Genomic DNA, 13,544 nt, shown 5'->3' with positions numbered 1-13,544 from the left:
GGGTTCAGACCAATCATCATACAATTCTTTAGATAATGTATCTTTTGACACCAAGGTATACATACTCCCCAAATCAACCAACATTTTCACATGTAATTTATCCAAACCCACAATGCAATGTGGTTTCTCTAGTTTCCCATTGCTTTCTTTGTATGCAGCATTACATTAATTTGCATGTATATCATTATTGGAAACAGCACATTCTTCATCATAAACAGGTAAAAAGATGTCAGTAACACTTTCACATACTTTCTCAACCTCTTTAAAGATACTTTGTTTATATCTAGTTCTACACATTTTAGGAAAATGGCCTTTCTTTCCACAATTACGGCATACAACTCCCCTTGCTGCACATTTAAAACTCGTTGCAATATGTACCGGAGCTCCACAACATTAACATTTCACCTCTTTTGTAGTAATTTCTCTTTCCAGCATCATTCAACACATTCATCTTTATTCCATCAGTGTCATTCTTTGCAATGTTTTTACATACTGGTTTTTGAACTTCACAAATATGAGTACACTATTTTTCAACTTTAGTTCCAACTTTCAATGAGGTATCTGTTTCCTTCAACCACTTAGATGCTTGCTCCATGCTTTTGACAACTTGAATAGTTCCCTCAAGATTGAGATCTTTAGTTAACAACTTTTCTCTTACCCATTTATCATTAGTATATCTTACAATCTGATCCCTAACGAGGGAATCACTCAAATTCTCAAATGTACATGTCGGAGACAAACCACGTAAAGCTGCTACATATGTATTGATATCTTCTTCCACCAATTGTACAGGTGTAAAGAACTTATGTGGCTCCATGACAACATTAATTTTAGTAATAAATCTTACATCAAGCATCATTGTGGACATCTCATACACATTGTTAGGTTGCCCGTCTCCCATACCCAGGGATATTTGTGGTAATTTTTCATATAATCTTTTTCCCTCTACCCCCAGACGGTGTAAAAAAAAAAAGCTTGGTGCCCAACAGGCCCATATCTATCACCACCTATAGATAATATGCAAGTAAAAAATAATTACTTCCATTCTTCCCGAGGAACAGGTGGTGACCCTGGAGTAGCTAAAAACGTTGGTGGTGAAGTCCTGGTTTGGTCAGACATGTTGACTGCAAGAGAAAATGTAATAGAAGACTAAAACAAATACCTAAAACAAAAGGTTAATAGAACAAACTAACACAATGGACTAAAATAATGAATATTCTAGTCCTTATGTGAATTTATTTTCAGTCCATCAGCTGTGTTTCTTTTGTTGATGTTAATTTATTTTTCCTTTATCTCTTTCTTCTTAGTTTATAATTAAACCAGTCCTATATTGAGTTCTACAGCACTCCAGTCAGACATGAAGGACGGTAGGTAATGATAAATCCAATTTGTACTTATATAATCTCAGTGACTTTATGCTCAGGAGAATTAAAATTGCATTTGTAAAATATCGATACACTATGAGCCTTTGAAAACTTCACAGATACCTTAATGGATTTATAGTGTGAAGGATGTACTGTGTCTTCAAGATCTTCACACGATTTCAACTTCTCATCTGTCAATCTGCTGATGACACATGACTCATTAACTTTTACAGCTTCCAGCAATTCGAAAGGAAATTAGGTAAGTTTGAATACTCTATACCAGACGAAATTTAGCAGGGTTTAGCAGGGTTGCGCACTCGAGGAATGAAGGATCCCTATGTTGCGGGTCACGTGCTGCACTCGGGACCGCATTCTTGGTCTTCTTTTAAACGCATACAGCTTTTCTTCGCTCGCCCTGACGACCGCACACCCGATTTCTTTGTAAATGCGCTCTTTTTTCCTCGCGCATACACTCGCATGCTGTACTCTCGCTCAAACAATGCCGGGAACATGTCACGCGCTAAAGAACAAGATTCTTCAAAGGGAATTTTCAAATGGCCACAACCTTAACGATAAGACCATTTCCAAATTAAGATGATTTATCTTCTATCCACAACTTTTGTCAAGGCAAGGCAAATGTTTGAATCTCTGCCACGTTTACTTAATAAAATAACACGAAATAAGCGATTGTTTGTTCGATTTAGTCCAGGGGTGAGGATACCAGTAGTCAGCCCCCTGCGCAGAGACAGCGCGTCACCAGAAAATGTAGAGATCACACAACAGCAAGTGTAGCTCTAGTTGTATTTATTTCAAAAGGATCCTCAGCAGGCAGCTCCTTACACGACGCTGCCACACAGTAATACCAGTTCCTTTAGAACATTAAAGGACAGACACTAAGTTCTACTTGGAGATTATATCCCTTTACATAAAAGATTACAATAGCACTCGCTGTTGAAAACCCTAAGGCCTGGAGCAATCTTCCATTGGAACTATGCACCTTGCCTCATCTTCAAGTGTTTGAAGAAAATAAAAAAAACATTGCTTTTTAGTAACACGCTTGTTTGGTTTTAACTTTGTATTACTTTTAATCCCGCTCTCTCTGTCTGGTCCATTTTATTTGATCAACCTAGTATGGCTGTGGAAGATGATGCAACCCCCAACAGAGATTAGACCTTATCATTTTTGTGGTTCTGTACATTTTAATCAAAAAAAAATTTAAACTTTGCATCTCTAATGAAATCACTTGCTAGATTTCTTAAGTGAAGTTCTGAGAGGAAGGCTTATGAAAACATCAAAAGTTGATTGATGGGTGGTGCACCCATCAATCAACTTTTAATGTTTTTATATTCTGGGGTTGTCACTGTGTGTGACAGTGTATGCGAATTTCCGGTGTACCAATATGTGTGACAATGGATGCAAGTGACCACGAAACCGGTAACACAATGAAGAACAGTGATGTCACTGTTTTGTTTACTTCACATGTACTGAGAGAGCAACATGTGCAATATTATGTTATGTTATGTTAATAATTTCTTGTAGAGCGCACGTTCACCGGGAGGTTTCATGGCGCTAACTCTAGCGTATGTCGGGACCAAGCAGGAACTACACGTGGGCCTGTGTGAATAACCATGTTTTGAGCATCTTCCTAAAGCTCAAAAGGTTGTTGCAGGATCGAATTTCTAACGGAAGGGAATTTCATAGTTTGGGAGCCAGGGTTGCAAACCTGCGGCCACCCTGGCATTGTAGCTCAAAGGATGGAGTGGCCAGAAGTTGAAGATTGGCGGAGCAGAGGTTGCGGTAAGGGGTGGCTACAGGGCTTCATCTTGGACGAAAATACTCCCTCCTTGAAGAGGAGTGCTTGGGGCACCAGCGGAGCGACTTTGCCCGTTCCTGAGACCTCGGACGCGACTGATATCCCTAAAAGAGGAGAGAAGCGGCTGCGCACAAAATGGCGGCCGTCATATTGCCGAGTACGGCGCTGACCAAGGGCGCCTCCGGGAGGTAGGATTGCTGCCTACGCGCTGCCACCGTGCGGAGACTCCCGCTGATTCTTATGGGCCGGGGAGCACACATATCGGCTTCACTCTGGCGGCAGCCCTACTTTGAGACATTCCATCAGGCGCTTGCCTGACTCTAAGATGGCGTACGATGGTGACCGTTGGATGAAGATCAGTGCCTTATCTGGCTCACTCTAACCTCGCACCAGCTCCCTGTTCAGCCTGCGATCTCCCCCTGCATTTCCAGCCTGCTACTTGGCCTAGACCATGGTCCGGGGATATCGACATTGCCAGATTACCTCGAGGGGATTGGTGTCATTACAACGCAGGCTATTACAACGCCTGCTGTTACAACGCGGTTTTTCCATCGCATACCACTACAACGCATAGTGCTTTTAAGTGCTGGATAGTGATTTATTTAATTTACTATTCCAACTCCAGTCCCCGTGGATAGTAGGGAAGGTGTTGGATAGTAAATTAAATATATTCCCTATCCTAGAGCGCCCCCCAGCGCAATGCGTTGGAATGGTTTGCGTTGTAATGGTTGCGTTGTAATGGTAGTGCGTTGTAATAAATGCGTTGTAAGTGATGTTTCCCCCTCGAGGCCCTACAGAGCAACTTTGATCTCCCTCCGGATCTGATCTGACTCTGACAACACCGATTCCGCGATAGTGATCGCGCCCTGGGGGTCTGTGGCCTCCACACACCACGTTGCCAGCGGCCACCAACGCCTGAAGGCTGGACCCAGCCCACAACAATGACTCTCAACGTGCTGCCTATGCACTCCTGCTCGACCAGAAGGGCCACAGTCCATACCACCCCCCATCAGTCCTTACTTGCTAGTCGTCCTCCTATATGGCATTGCTGGCACCGACTAGCCATGATGCACTCCCCATTCCTAAATTTGAGGCCGCATATCCCTTGCAGAATTTGCGCCTGGGGGTCCGACAGCCCTCACTTTTCCTTAATCACCCCACTCAGTCACCTACAACTGGGAGCGCAGCAGCCTCATCTCAGACAGCTACTCAGGGGCCAGCCTGGTCCACACCCTATGCCGTCAAAGAAGACGATGAGCAAGCAGACGGGTAAAGTCTCAGATTTTTTTCATTCCTTCAGACAAACGCCCGACGCTGCGAGATGACGCAGGAGCCACTGCAATGGCGATCACAAAAGTGGATTTGGCGGCTATGTTTAAAAAATTCCAAAAAGGAACTTCGCAATGACTCTACTCTACTCTTCCCACTCTACTCTTCTCCACTTTCCTGCTTCTGACCTTTGCCCTCACCTGTCCTGGCCCTTTAGTCCCCCCGTTCTATCCCTTTAGTCCCCCCGTTCTATCTGTGAATTTTTCCCTCGTCATTTGAGACCTAGCTATTTTGTCCGACACCCGATGGAGCTGCCTGGTTTAGCTTTAGGGGAGACAGGCCGGGGATTCACTCCCTGGACGTCACCTACCCAGTCGGTTTTTTGACAGACTTCCTTTCATCTCTCTTGTCGTCTCCGCTCGCTTTCTCCCTCTTTCTATTTCTCTCCTTCTCTCCGTTCTCAATGTAGTGACACTGACCTATTCTGTCTGATGCCCAATGGAGCTACCTGTTTTAGCTATAGGGGAGTTGGGCCGTAGATAACCTCCTTTGGTCGTCACCTACCCAGTTGGTCTTTAGACAGACTTCCTTTCGTCTCTAATGTTTGTCTCTTCCCCTATCTTCACTTTCTCACCTCCCTTACCCCACTACTTCCCCTCTACACTTCAATTATCTCGACTTCTACACTCTTGCAATTGTTTGTCTAGCAACTGATGTAATTTGGAACTGATGTAATCTTGTAATTGCAATTTTTGTGGAACCTCATGTAAAGCGCTCTGATACCGTCAGGGTCTAGCCAGCGCTATATAAAACTCTTGAATAAATGAATAAATAAATAAATAAATGATACAGGCCGTCTTAAACGCAGTGCGTTAGGGGATGGGAAGCCAGGGAAGTTTTTGTAGAAGGGGTCTGGCAGATTGCCATCTTGTTTGCTGATGGATTTATCTGGCCGCCTGGTTCTGAACTAGTTGGAGGCGTTTGCTGAGGCAGAGTGGAAGGCCCAAATATATAGCATTGGCGTAATCCAGGTGCGACAGTACCAGGGCTATCACAACCTGGATCAGGGCCGAGTGGGTAAACATGCGACTGATCTTCCTGATCTTGCGAAGCTGGAAGAAACAGGAGAACACAACCGTGCCTACTTGGGTCTTTAAGGATAGGTCATGATTGATGATCACCCTTAGGCTTTTTACTGAAGAGGATGGAATGGGGGGAGAGCCAAGGTCTGTGGGCAAATAGTGGGGGCCTCAGAGGGTTTGGCTATTCCCGTTCAGCACCAGCTCGGTCTTGCCGGGGTTCAGATTCAAATGGTTTTGGTCCATTCAGAGGCGAATGTGAAGCATGGTGCCCTGGAAATCCCGAATTGATTCAGGGGAATTGTCTATTGTGAAAATCAACTGGAGATCATCTGCATAGTTGAGGGTGATGGTTTTTCGTTCCTTCAAGGGTAACAGATATAAATTGAACAACAAGGGAGAAAGTGAAGATCCCCGAGGGACCCCACATGTTGTGGGTAACTTAGGAGCAGTAAAAGGAGCTAGGCGTACCGCTTCAGTACGGTTGCTGAGGAAGGACCTGATCCAGCTGTGGGCCGAGCCTTGGATACCGGCCTGTTTGACACGGTCCATTAATATGATATGATCAACCGTGTGAAACGCGGCCGAGAGGTCCAGAAGGACCAAGGCCTGAGGGATTCCTTTGTCAGCATTTCCTCATAGAGCATCTAATGCTGCAAGAATTACTGTCTCGGTGGAGTAAGCAGGGCGGAACCCTGCTTGATGAGGGTCTAAGTAGTCAGACTGCTCGATAAAGTTAAACAAGCATGTTGCTACATGAGCTTCAAGGACCGTGGCCAGATAGGGGAGCAGAGAAATAGGCCTGTAATTGGAAAGATTCTGGGGGAACGCTCCTGTTTTTTTTTAAGAGGGGGACTACGACTGCATCCTTAAATGCTTTGGTGACCCTGGCCAGAGATAAAGATTTGTTCAGGAAGGCCAGGATAGGGGGAGAGAGGACAGAGAAGGCGTCCTTTAGGATATGCGGGGAACAGCAGTCCCTTGGCGAACCAGTTTTTACCATGGCCAGTAGAGCTTGGAGAGACTGAACATCTATGAGTGGAAAGTGGTCGAGGGTGTGGGAGTTGGATATCGTGGCTAAGGGAGCCTCCTTGAGATAGGAGTTAGGAATACTAGCTTTGATATTAACAATTTTTTCCAAAAAGTATGTGTTCAGGGAACCACACAGGACTTAGGTGGCAACAGGCTTGGGTAGGATTCTCTCAGTGTTGGATAACTCGTTCACTATGGCGAAGATGTCCTTTGATTTAATATTCGACTTTGTGATTTTTTTTCCTGAGAAGTAGGTGGCTGTGGCTGAGATAATAGCTTTTTTATATTCTTTGCAGGCCATCAAATATTGATGTTTACCTTCTGGGGTATAAGTAAGTCTTCATTTCCTCTCTTTTTGGTCTAGTTTTAGAGCTCTGAGCTCAGGGGAAAACCATCTCTGAGCTTCAGAGCGACGGGCGATTTTAGGTTTTTTGAGTGGGACATGTTTATTGCTAGCTGCAAGTACCAAGGCTGAGATGTTGGCTTCAGCAAGATCAACACTGCAGGAATAGAGCTAGTTAAACTATCCAGGAAGTCCTGTTTATTAAGGGTGCTCTATTTTCTGATCAAACCCCCCTCGATCACGGGGGTCTTGATACAAGTGGGAATTGAGATGGATCATTTTATCAGGTGGTGGTCGGACCAGATGCAAAGTGATATTGTGGGTGTGAGACCATGAGATTAGTAGTCCACACCTCGTCCAGAATATGACCTTGATGTGTGTGGCTGAGGAATTGTGGTGGGCGAAGTTAAGGTTAGAGAGGAGTTCCGTCAGTTTAATGGTGTGGGGTCCGCCAGATTCGTTGTTGCACCAGTAATTAAAATCACCTAGTAAAAGTATTTTTGCATAGTCCGTGACCAGGTTTACCAGCTGCTCACTCAGTGAGAGGGGAAATGATGGCATATGTTGTGGGGTCTGTATATCAATACACAGATCAGTGGCCCAGCACTAGAGTCAAGTTTGATAACCATGTTGTCTGCGGCGGGGAGATTTAGGGAGGACATAGAAGTGAATATGTGGTCTTTGTGGATGATGACCGCTACTCCACCTCCCACTTTTCTTGGAGTCCGGTTGACGTGTAGGATGTAATAGTTTTGGGGAAGGGGAGCCAGGATGTCAGGAGTAAAGTCAAGGTTTAACCATGTCTCAGTGATAAAAAAGATATGAGGCTTATCCGACAGTAGGAGCAGAAAAATATCTAACTGGTGTTTAACGAGGGAGCGAGTGTTAAGGTAGAGTATCCGTAGTGTGGTACTTTTGACCTGAGTAGGAGTTGAAATCTGATCCTGGCGAGTTTTAATGTGTGGGAGCCCTTGGAATGTACTCTGTCTTTGACCAATTCGTATATATGTTTGAGACGTGCATGAATGGCTGGACAAAGTATGTAGTCCACCTGGTGTAGACTTCTTAGTTCCTCAGAGGAGTAGGTGGTGATTTGTGCAGGGGAACTGGCCCCTGGGTCTGGCCTGGAGCGGACGGGTGCAGACGGGCTTGCCTTTGGCGTACCGCCGGCGCGCCTCTCTGCAACCGTCCGCTGCGCTCCTGCGCTGCCTGTGACATTTCTAGCCATTCCCCGCCTCAGATTCCTCCCCCGTCAGGCATGATTGGCTACAGCCTAGGGGTGTGATCAGGAGAGCGCAAGGGAGACGGCTTTGCGAGCAGTTATATTTGTAATCGCCCAGATAACACAGCACATAATTCAGTGACAGTTTTTACATCCAAATGATTTTAAAAAGTAAGGCTTTTTTTTAAAAATGAGCAAGTGCGTGACAAGCAGTATGCAGGGAAGCGGCACGGAGGCTAAATTGTCCGCACCGGGGCTGCCTGTGGCTTTTCTAGCCGTTCCCTGCCTCAGACTCCTCCCCCGTCAGGCGTGATTGGCTACAGCCTAGGCGTGTGATCAGGAGAGCGCGAGGAAGCCGGCTTTGCGAGCAGGTATATTTGTAATCACCCAGATAACACAGCACACAATTCAGTGACAGTTTTTACATCCAAATGATTTTAAAAAGTACGGCATTTTTTTCAAATGAGCAAGCGCGTGACAAGCAGTATGCAGGGAAGCGGCACGGAGGTTAAAGTGCCCACACCCACGCTGCCTGTGGCTTTTCTAGCCGTTCCCCACCTCAGACTCCGCCTCTGTCAGGCCTGATTGGCTACAGCCTATTGGATATTGGATATTGCCTGCTCTTTGGTGGTGCAATAGTTCAAATGTTATACCTGGGGAACCAAGTTTTCCTTAATAAGAGACCACAAACTGTTAATGTACATTCTAGGGGAAACAATGTGTTACGTAAGTGAATTTACTGTCAGGCTGGCCACATTAGCATTTGCTGGCTCTATAAACAACAATGCAAATTGCTTGTTGTGGAGACCAATAAAAGGAGGAAAAGGAAGACTGAGACATTGATTTTGAGGAGACTACAGAACGCTTAAATGCCACAGTCAATTCACAAAGCAGGAATTGTGTAACTGAAGCCCTAGAAGATGATGAAGTTTTGGAGAAGTTCATGATTTCAGGATGGCCCAATGAATAGTGATTGTGAATAACAGTCAGCGCCGTGACTCGCTCCTCTCTCACGGGCTGAGTGGTCGCTCCCAGTGTCCCTTGCAGACATCTGGTATCGTAGCGCTGCATTGCTTTGTTTGCTTTCAATATTGCCATTTAATTTTGCCTACTGTGTGCTGATTTACCGCTTTGCTTATTTGCGCTCTGTGGATATTATTGTGCTGTTTAAAGTCTGCTAGCGCGTTTACCTCGAGTTTGCTCCCCCCTAGGCCTCCATTTTGTTTGTTGTTGTCGTCCTCGTGTGCCCGCCCCGCCTCCCAGCTGAGACGCCCTCGCCCCTCCCCCTCCACTCTCCATATATGACAGTAGTTCCCGCGTGCAGCGTTTACGCGCAGCGTTCACGCCCAATCCGCGCCGAAGGTGCGCCAAAGGTAAGCCCGTCTACGCCCGTCCGCGCCTGGACCGCGCCCAGCGCCAGACCCCCTGCCCCTCGCGCTGCCCAGCCCACCCGCATTACCTACGATGCCATCACCCTCCTAGCCCTTAACCCCGGTCGCGCCCCCAACTGCGTCCAAGCCGCGCCTGGACATACCCATGGACCTTTCTCCTGCTACTCCTGCAAATTCATCGGCACCGTCAACAACTCCGCTACGATCACACCTCAGATCCCCGACCCCAACCACCTACAATGCATCCTGCTCAACACCCGATCGGTCCACAGGCACGCCATTGACCTATGGAATCTACTAGACACCATATCTCCAGACGTCGCCTTCCTAACAGAAACATGGATGAACGCCTCCTCCGCCCCAGACATCACCATTGCCATCCCTGAAGATTATAAGATCACACGCAAGGACCGTACCGGCCACACAGGAGGAGGAATCGCTATCGTCCATAAAAAATCAATCCACATCTCAACCAGCTCTGACGTCAACCTCGCCAACTCTGAACACCTTCACTTCCAGATCCACATCGACCCCAAGACCACACTCAGAGGCACCCTCCTCTACAGACCACCAGGACCCCGCGCAAAATTCAGTGAAGACATCACGGACTTCATCACTCCACACGCGCTCCCCTCCAAAGATTACATCCTTCCGGGAGACCTCAACTTTCACCTTGAAAAGAACAACGACCGCAACACCACCACCCTCTTGGACAACCTCGCCAACCTCGGACTTAAACAACTGGTCACTTCCCCCACCCACATCGCAGGTCACACACTCGACCCCATCTTCACCTCCAGCAATCATGTCTCCTTCAGCCACACTACGGATCTCCTCTGGACTGACCACAGCTGCGTTCACTTCACCTACAACAAGCCGAAACCCACCAACCACCTCCAACCAACTCTGCAAAGAAACTGGAACAAAATCACCATCGACCAGATCTCCTCATCGCTCCTTCTAAACACCCCAGCCCACTCTTCTAACCCAGACCAAGCCGCCGCCAACTTCACCCTATGGTTATCCAACACCGCCGACATCCTAGCACCACTGAAAAAACGTCAAAGCAAACCTGGCAGCAAGAAGGCCTCATGGTTCAACGATGATCTTAAGAAGTCCAAGAAACTCTGCCGCTCCCTTGAAAAGGCCTGGAAAAAAGACCCAACCACTAGCACCAAGGACGCCTTCAAAAACGCCACCCGCACACACCACCAACTAATCCGAAAGGCCAAGAAAACAGCATTCAAGGATCGACTAGACAACAAAGCCCACAACAGCAAGGAACTTTTCAACATCGTCAAGGAATTTACCAACCCCTCGGCCAACTCCAACGACATCACCCCCTCTCAAGCCCTCTGCGACTCCCTGGCTTTATTCTTCCACAACAAAATTGCAGACATCCACAACAGCTTCGACAACCAACCCGGAGACCAACCCACCCAACCATATGCTGAACATTCTCCCCCCTTGAACACCCTCAACGACTGGAACCCAATCTCCACTGAGGACACCATCCGCCTGATGAACTCCATCCACTCAGGATCCCCCACAGACCCATGTCCTCACCACATCTTCAACAAAGCAGACTCCGTCATAGCACCGCACCTCCGAGACGTCATCAACTGCTCCTTCAACTCCGCCACCTTCCCGGAAAGCTGGAAACACGCTGAACTCACCGCCCTTCTGAAAAAACCCACAGTGGACCCCACCGAACTCAAAAATTACCGCCCCATATCGCTCCTTCCTTTCCCGGCCAAAGTCATCGAGAAAGCTGTCAACAACCAACTCGCCGCTTTCCTCGAAGCCAACAAATCCCTCGACTCCTCACAATCTGGCTTCCGAGCAAAACACAGCACTGAAACCGCCCTCATTGCAGCAACAGATGACATTCGAACTCTACTGGACAATGGAGACACAGTCGCCCTCATCCTCCTCGACCTCTCTGCAGCCTTCGACACAGTCTGCCACAGCACCCTTCTACAACGCCTCAGAAACATCGGAATACAAGGAAAAGCACTTGAATGGATCACCTCGTTCCTCACCGGAAGAACCCAGAGAGTCCGCCTTCCACCATTCAAGTCCGAGGCCACTGAAGTCATCTGTGGCGTACCACAAGGATCCTCACTCAGTCCCACCCTCTTCAACGTATACATGAGCCCCCTTGCGGCCATCGCTCGCCAACACAATCTCAACATCATCTCCTACGCGGATGACACTCAACTGATCCTTTCTCTCACCAATGACCCCAGCACCGCCAAAACCAACCTACACGAAGGAATGAAAGAAGTTGCCGAATGGATGAAACACAGCCGTCTGAAACTGAACTCAGATAAAACAGAAGTCCTCATCTTAGGTACATCCCCCTCTGCATGGGACGACTCTTGGTGGCCGGAAGCCCTTGGAAAAGCACCCATCCCGACAGACCACGCACGGAACCTAGGCGTTATCCTGGATTCTTCACTTTCAATGAACAGACAAGTCAGCGCCGTATCCTCATCCTGCTTCAACATTCTTCGCATGCTCAAAAAAACATTTCGCTGGATCCCCACCGAAACCAGAAAAACAGTCACCCATGCTCTGGTCACGAGGCGACTGGACTACGGAAACACCCTCTACACAGGTACTACCGCTAAAATCCAGAAGAAACTCCAACGAATCCAAAACGCCTCAGCCAGGATCATATTAGACATCCCGCGTAACAAACACATCTCTGGCCACCTGAAAGACCTCCACTGGCTACCCGTCAATAAGAGGATCACTTTCCGACTGCTAACCCACGCACACAAATCACTCTACGACATCGGACCAGAATGCCTCAACTCACGACTGTCCTTCTACACCCCCTCCCGCCAACTACGTTCTTCCAGCCAAGCCCTCGCCACTGTACCCCGCATCAACAAGACCACCATGGGAGGAAGATCCTTCTCATACCTGGCAGCTAAAACATGGAACTCACTCCCCACTTACCTTCGCCTTACCCAGAACCACCTAGCATTCAGAAAGCAACTTAAAATGTGGATATTTGACAAGTAATCCTCCTCCCCTCCCTAAGCGCCTTGAGACCCTCTGGGTATGTAGTGCGCTATATAAATTCTCTGACTTGACTTGACTTGACTCAATTGATCAACAAATATAAAACATAAAATGCTCTGGTAAGAATAAAAACGTGTGTCTACAAAGCAGCCATGTCTTCCCTTGTATTAATGTATAGCATACAATACTTTTCCTGAGGTGTATTGCCCCCTTACAAGTGCAAACAGATAGTTTCAAGCAATTTTGTGGTCTCTAATATTCAGTGCAAGCAGAATTGGTTTAAGAGAATATCTTCTTAGATCCATATAAAAATCACAAAAATAATATAAAGTGCTGTGTGCTTTGCTCAGATCGACCATCACAGAGGATCATATCCTGTGGCTGTACCTTCATTTCTGGAAAGGCAGCTAAGTGATGTACTGTGCCCAAGCGCTACCTAGTCAGAGCAAAATGGTGCTGAATGTTATTTACTCAAGACAAATAATATTGACATCCAAGGTGTAAATCAATCGACATGTAAAAGGCAACTGTTGGCTTTCTCAGTTCATCACACATTCTATGGTCCTGCCTATATTTAAACAAGCGTTTGCAATGCAATAGGTCTCGCATTTTAGAAACTTTGACCTTTTGGTATTCTAAATGACAATGCCTTTTGTTATTGAAGGTTTTGTTAAACGCATAAATAAAAGACATTGGGCTAGATGTAGGTAGGAAAGATTTACCGATTTAAAATTACCGAATTTTACTGATTCGGTAATTTAAAATCGGTAAATCTATGGGTCCGACATGTAGGTATTCCAGATGTGCTGGAATACCGAATCGGATGAATTCGGTATTTACCGATTTGGTAAATACCGAATTGGTAATGGCTATTCATTCCTATGGGCTTTGAAGCCCATTGGAATGAATGGGCATTACCGATTCGGTATTTACCGAATCGGTAAATACCGATTCACACAAGGGTGCAGGGGTGTCACTTTGACACCCTCTGGCACCCC

This window comes from Lissotriton vulgaris, chromosome 6, assembly GCF_964263255.1.
Source record: "Lissotriton vulgaris chromosome 6, aLisVul1.2, whole genome shotgun sequence".
In the NCBI taxonomy this organism is placed as follows: Eukaryota; Metazoa; Chordata; class Amphibia; order Caudata; family Salamandridae; genus Lissotriton; species Lissotriton vulgaris.
The sequence above is the reverse complement of the archived record's forward strand: the minus strand, read 5'-3'. Positions refer to the sequence as shown.